This window comes from Miscanthus floridulus, chromosome 9 (genome assembly GCF_019320115.1).
Source record: "Miscanthus floridulus cultivar M001 chromosome 9, ASM1932011v1, whole genome shotgun sequence".
NCBI lineage: Eukaryota > Viridiplantae > Streptophyta > Magnoliopsida > Poales > Poaceae > Miscanthus > Miscanthus floridulus.
This window is the reverse complement of record NC_089588.1, coordinates 90,759,640-90,767,385: the sequence shown is the minus strand read 5'-3', so window position 1 is coordinate 90,767,385 and position 7,746 is coordinate 90,759,640.

Here is a 7,746-nt window from a genome sequence, read left to right as displayed (position 1 = left end):
AAAAATATATTTATAGTTGTACAACATATGATTATATATTATGACTATTTTTTATAGTGAATCTAAAAACATAAATCTAACACATGTAAATAAAAATGAAGGGAGTAGTGATGATATATGTGTGAAGTGGTGTGTATATATGCAATCACTTGTGTATGTGCATCTCCGAGTAATTACAAATGGACGGATTAAATTTTAATGGGCTGTTATAGGAGAACCAAACAGATTCCGAAAATGTTATTTTTATAAGAGGAAATAAAGTACAAGGCCACCCTAATGAGTTGTACCTCATTTCAAGCCCAAATTTAACATGAAAAGAACAAGCTTCCTAACATAATGATGGCCTGATGGGTATGAAAACTGTACTACAAGGATGTGGGGATATCCACTCGAAAAAAGGCCCAACTGAGGCCTGAGTGACTGTCAGTTTGAAATTGGCCCAAAGCTAACTCAGAACTAACACGTTCAGTTATTTCACTTCAGTTGTTTCTTAAAAAAAGTTATTTTTCACTTCAGTTTGTAGCTGTGTGGTTTCTAAACGATGAACAACCACCTGCCGTTTAGTTATTATTCAAACTAAACATCCATTTAAATGAAATAAACAGTTGATTAAATAAACCCGATGACTAGGCAATATTTAAACGGATCCAATGACCGTTTAGGCAAACACTCAGTTCTTTTTTTCCTCGCTAACTCTTCATTGTAGCCAGGCCGGGCCTAGCCCCAAAATGAGGTAAGAGCATTTGCCTTTATAGTTTCACGAAATAGTGCTCATTCCTACCAGAAAATATGAATATGTTTGGATCCTCACTGTTCCCTTTGTGGGTCCCCCCTTGTAGTCATATTTATTTATTTTTTGGATGAGATGGACAAAGTTTCTCAAAACTATCTTTGCAACTTTAGTTGCCTCTATCCTAGAAAACGTTATATTTAGGGTTAAAAAATTGTGCTAGAAAACTTGAAATTTTCAGCTCTTATAGGCACTAGGTTTGGTCCATGTCAGTGTCCCCACCTTCCAAGTAATATAATTAGCACTGCCTGCGATTGTGGCCTGCATACACATTTATGTATTCCTTTTAATTAGAGACTTATTACTGGTAATTTAGCTTGGATCGTCTTTAATAAATAACGTTGTATGGGTAATTTTAACAAAGTACTAATCTATCCTAAGAAAAACTTAAAACAGCAAGTATTTGATGTGAGGGAGTAAAAAGCAAAACAAAACCTAAAGCCGGAACTGTAGATATTATGGGAAAGAATCACAGACAGTTCAATTATTTGTACTATGTTTTCATTTTATATACTAAAACAAGGATCAATTTTTGGATTAATTAAAGCATCACACCTGTAGGAGTCCATTACATGACAATTCATCAGTTGAACGGCATTAGCCATTAGTGCGAATTGAAACGCTAACACCTGTAGATTGGTGAGGATGGCACTGCACTGCATCATCATTTTTACTGCAAATTCAAGTGTGTCACGAGATGATGATCATAATTCATCCATTCATTAAGCTGTCCTTTGCTCATTCGCTACACTCAATTATTCGTCACTCACCATAAATAAATTGCATAAAATGTACAATTGTGGATTCCTGTTATTTCTTTTAGGACACAAAATAAGTTCATCGTGGGCCTTAAATACTGAGGGCTCTAGTTTGATGTCCTAAACCCTTGTCCCGTTCAAATTTTGGCAACTTTAGTAAGATTTGGCTTCTGTTGATCGTTACAAGGAGTGCTTTTTTGGTGTGCCTTTTCGTCTTTTAATCCGGCGGCATGCACTGTGAATCTTGACCGGAATTAAGCTAGTCGTCGCATGCAGCGTAATCCAGAGAAACCCACTGTGCCAAGCAACATGGATATTTGTCTAGTTTTTCTTTGCAACATCACATGCGCTGACCACATGTCTGTTTACCAAAACCCAATATGCCAGCGTAACGCAGAAGCAGCTCGGCTACTTCACTCGATCTAGTGGGCTGGTGGCCTTGAATCGTCGTCCCATGTGGATTTTTTTTTTCAATTTTAACACTTTTTGAAAACTAAATTTAAATCTAACACGGTTGGGTTTTTTTTTTAAAAAACTAACACTTTTGGCCGCGTCTATTGCCCTGGCGCGGCCAAATGCCTGTGACGCGCCACGCATGGTGGCGTGGCAGAGGACTGACGTGGCGGCGACCGGAATCGCTGACCGCTGACGGGGCAGGGCCTGCCACGCCATCGATCTTGGCACGGCACTATCGCGCCCTGATCTGTGGCGCGGCAGTGCCGAATAAATATCGCGAGTGAGCCCCCCGCCCGCACGCACCCCTGCCCGCCCGCCCGCCGCCAGCCGCACGCCCCCCACCGCCGCGCAGCGCCCGCACGCGGCCGCGTCCGCCCGCGCCGGCCGCGCCACAAACGCCGGCGCATCAAGACCGCCCGCACCTAAGGTACCTCCCTCTCGATTTCATGTTATTTTGATTATTATTGTTTTAGGATAATTAGTGATTTAGGATAATTAGTAATATAGGATAGTTAGGGTTTTATGATTGTTATTGATTTATGATAGTTAGTGATTTAGGAAAGCTAGTGATTTAGGATAGTTAGGTTAGTGAGTTTGTTTGTGATTTACGTAGGTAATTTTTAGGTTTGAGGTTAGGATTTTGGGTTTAGGGATTGATTAGGTATTTATTATTTAGTTTATAGTTAGTTATTTAGTTAGGGATTTTGGGTATAGATACTAGTTTACAAATGTCGGTACTTACTAGTGCGTGATACGTCGATTTTGATGACTTCATGAAGTTTCGTCAAATGCTTATATTCCTAGTGAAGTTGTTTATGTTACTAGTGCGTGATATGTTTGTTAATTTTACTTTGAATATATACATGTGCTTTCATATTGCATAACAAGTAGTTTAAATTTTGCAATGCTACGTAATGTTAATTTGAATTTTGTTAATTTGAATACTCTAACGCTTTGTTTATCAATTTGTAATAGGATGGCCCCTCCCACGCAGCACCTGTTGTACCCCATTCTTGAGGTGGAGTACAACGACCAGCACCGAGCACACATCTTGAGTGACAACGATGCAGAGGTGACCTTGCCTACTTAGGGGCCCCGCACGCACACCAGGGCGCACCAGTGGGACGAGCGTTATGCGCCATACATACGGCGTGCCGGCTTCCTCGAGCTTGTCCGTGTTGTCAACCACGGTCTTCCGCCCCTTGACCCAGCACTGCTTACTACATCTGTAGATAGGTGCGAGTGCATTCTTTGTACGTAAATTTTCTTGTAACAAATTTAAGGCAAATAACAGTCGTTCTATTCTTATAATAGGTGGAGGCCTGAGACCCACACGTTCCACCTACCTTGTGGCGAGATGACCTCGACCATGCAGGACGTGAAGGCTATTTTTGGCCTTCGGTTGGGGGGACTTCCAGTGATAGGGATAGTTGACAACGATCACTGGAGGGAGCTGGTGGCTCAGTTTACTGGCTTTCTTCCACCGGACAATGAGGCTTCCAAGAAAAATAAGTGAGAAATTGAAGCCTATTTAATACTTGCATTGCTTTCCTGCAGCCATCGGGTCTCATGTTCTTTGGTAAATTTCAGGAAAACTTTCGGTGTTTCGTCGTCCTGGATCACGGAATGCTTTGATTACTTGGACCCATAGGCTGAGGAGGCTCAGATCGACAGGTTCGCTCGAGTGTGGCTCTGGCACTTTCTTGGTGCTTTCCTCTTCCCAGACGCCTCGGGCAACACCATCAGCTGGATCTTCCTTGACATACTACGCCAGCCATGGGAGAACATAGCGGCATACAGCTGGGGCAGCGCAGTCCTGGCATGGACGTATCGACAGCTATGCGTTGCCTGCCGTCGCACCTCAGGGTATGCAAACCTTAGAGGTTGCTCGTACCTACACCAGGTTTGGTGTTGGGAACGATGGCCCGTTGGGAGGCCACTTAGTACTGGTTTACCGGTAAGTACTTCGGTTCATTATATTCTTCGATATGGTTACATATGATGAGTTTATTAATGGCTAATTCATTATCACGTTCAATGCAGCAATGGAACGGGCAAGATACACTCCATACAGCTCTGTTTATCTGGATGGAATCAGAGTTAGTTAGAGGGAATGCGAGGCGCAAGTACAGGGAGTACACGGACGGTCTCGACGTCCTGACACAGCACCAGGTTACACTCTCTTTACTATCATACATGTGTCTTGTTTGATCTACACTATATCACAACCTAACTCAATTACAAAATTTTAGGTGCATTGGTGTCCTTGGGATGCTCCGGAGCTCCAGTACTATCTCAGTCCTGTCACTAGGGACGAGTCAGACGAGTATCGCTGCGACGTCCCTCTTATTTTCTTCCATGTGGTCGAGATTCACTTGTCCATCAGGGTCTATAGACAGTTTGGAAGAATGACAGGCTGCCCACCACCGCTTTACTCCACCAACCAAGGATTGCATGGGTGTGTTATCGATTAATAACAAAGTTACAATTCAGAGGTGTGTGTGGTACAACTAACATCGTTTTGTTACAGGTATGACCGCAGGAAGAGGTACAAGACCAAGGATTGGCGCGTGACACACAGCGCGCACATCCATTTGTGGCAGAACATGGTACGACAGCCGGTCCATGCGGGTCCTCTACACGACCAGCACACCTTCGACGAGTACCTGCGGTGGCTTCATAGGTCTACGAGGACACATATCAAGCCCCCGTACACTGAGGAGGCGATTGACGAGGACTCGGAGGAAGATGTCATCGAAGATGTGTATGACATTACCACTAGGGAGGACACACAACTACAGAGAGCTCCGCTTCAAAGATACATGGTAAGATACTTGAATGGTACAATTTGTTATCCTTTTGGTATTAAGTATGTGTACTAAAACTATCCAACCGTGTTTCTGTACCCAGGCGACATAATTGTCAAGGATGTCCAACGAAGCAGCATTTCGGCTTCACGAGTCTAGAGGGCAGGGGCCATGCGTTCTCGCGGCTTTTGGGGAGGTAAACATAAACTTGTCCATTCCGAAAATGTTTCTTTAGTGTATATGCGTTTGGGAAATGCACTAATTTTAACATCTATTTATGCAGAAGGTGAAGAAGAGCTGCAGGAAGCTAGCTCAGAAGCTGAGCTGCATGGACACTCCTTATGAGGAACCGCCACTCTTGACGTGGTCAGGTGGCACGTCTTTAGCCTCTTTGAGGACATCAGCCGGCTCTTCTCAGCCGATGACAGGTGCTGTGGGGGTATTAACCCCTATACCCTTACGGCTAGGTTTGGGTCGGCCCGGACCAGGGGGTTCGGCCCACCAGAAGATGACGCGCGGCCCAGCCGATCTGCTCGGAGTCCCGCGCAAGGAATCAAGGCAGACTTGGAGATCAAGCAAGATCCTGGTCGGTTAGAATAGGGATCCTTATCCGGCCTCCTATGGCAATTATAACTGGTTGGGATTAGTTTCCAGATCTGTAACCCTGCCCCCTAGACTATATAAGGCGGGCAGGGGACCCCTCTCGAAAATCATCTCATTTACATACAGCAATACAATCAGACGCAGGACGTAGGTATTACGCCCTCACAGCGGCCGAACCTAGATAAAACCTCGTGTCTGTCTTGCGTCACCATCTCGTTCGTAGCTTGCGCACCTGTCTGCCGATAATCTACTACCTTGGGCATACCCCTAGGTAGACTGCCGACCATATTTCATCGACAGTGGCGCGCCAGGTAGGGGTGTGCGTACTGCTCCCCAGACGAACAAGATGGTCATCATCCCTAGTTCCATGGCTACGCCGAACGGCCTCACGTTCACCATCGGCCAGATCACCTGGACCACTGGCTCCGACAACTTCATCGCCATGACCACAGAGGAGGCGCAGATCCAATCTATGTTGACCACTGCTTCACCAGCATCAGCTATGACTCCGACCACATTGGATCTGGCTCTGGCCACACCAGCATCGTCTTTAGCCACGCCGACAACCCGTCGTTCGCTTTCTCGCTACAAAGGGAGGCAGATCGACAACACCGACCTGCTCGACTCCATCGATCAGGTCGGCACCAAGCTTGCTGAAACCCTAGCTCTGGTAGATTCGATTCAAAATCAACCTACCAAGCAGGTAACCACTACCCATAACAGATCTACCCGACTAGCTTGGGCTAATCATCCTGCACGACTCGGTACGGATCTTGTGGTCACGTCTACTCCTGAAGGGCGCTTCGTTCGTTGCTGACCAGCCCCCGCAATGGGTCTCTGGCTCTCCGAGTGCAAAGCCTTGATGGAGAATTACCAGGCTCAGCCCTATGGCCTGCGAAACACTGCTTCCAACTACGCGTACAATATACAACGCTGCTTGGATCTGTGTTTTATACATCGACCTCAGCCAAAGCCACGCAACTTCGTCAACATTGTTTGGATTGAGGAGTATCAAGAAGGATCGGTCCACATAGTTCAAGAGGGCGGCTCAAGCTCCCCGTCCAGCATCGCATCTAATGGCTCCATCCACACTGAGCTTCAGTATCGTGACAATGAAGAAGTTGAATACGATCTGGATATCCCAGACCACTCCCCGGGGTTCCCACGATTCCCATCCTTCCCACCAAGGCGAGGATACTTGATCAATGTCGTCAGTAATGACGAACCACCGACAGTTGGCGAAACAGAACAAGAAAGGCTAGCACGCGAAGCACGCAATATTGACCGGTTTAATCGCAGACAAGCCAAAGCCGAGGCAGAAGAGGAGGCACGACGCATAAGGTTCCAGCCACACGATCTCAACAATGCCTTTGATAGGGTAGGGGAAAGCAGGTCTTCAGGACTCCAAGCGCCAACGTAGCTGTTGCTGTGGCGACAATGCAATGACTACCCAATACCCTAGAAATCCAGGCAATTCGTGATGATGTACAAGCCTACCTGACGGCTGCTACAGCCCAGACCACAGAGATTGCAAACCAAGCCCGGGCTCCGTCCGTCTCAGTCGAATCAAGCCACAGTCACCAGTACTCAAGTCGCCCACAGCCACCCAACCAACGTGGCTCGCGCAACAACGACCCACCAGACAACCGTCAAGGCGGAAACGGCGGTCATGATGGTGGTCGGGACAACAATCGCCGCAACAACCGGGACGATAATCGATGAGACAACCACGACAATCGCCGTGATAACCGCGGTCGTGGGGTCAACCAGGGTGGCAATCGGGATCGCCGTGATGGCAATAACGATCTCCGCCATTCCTTCAGAGAACGCGATCTGCGCGAATGATCGTGCATCCCATGAAAGCTATCGCCGTATGGAATATGATACTACCCACGGCCCTCCGGGTTTGAAGCAGTTTACTCCTCACCTTCGCCAAGTCATGTGGCCAAAAAACTTCAAGCTCAAAAAACTCTAGAAGTACGACGGCAAGGAGAACCCCGAGTTATGGGTCATGCTCTACGAAACCGCATGCAGATCAGCCATGGCTGACGAGCACGTCATGTCTAATTACTTCCCAGTCACCGTCGGCCATGCAGGCCACCAATGGCTGGTCAGCTTGCCGATAAACTACTTTGATTCTTGGCAAGAGCTCAAGCAAGCATTCATCGACAACTTCATTGCTACTTGCGAACAACCCGGCAACAAATATGATCTGCAGCGGATTGGAGATCGCAAAGATGAGCCACTGCACGAGTACGTCCGACGCTTCTCGGAGATGCGCATCAAGGTCCCATCAATCTCCGACAATGAGGCAATCGAAGCTTTCATCACT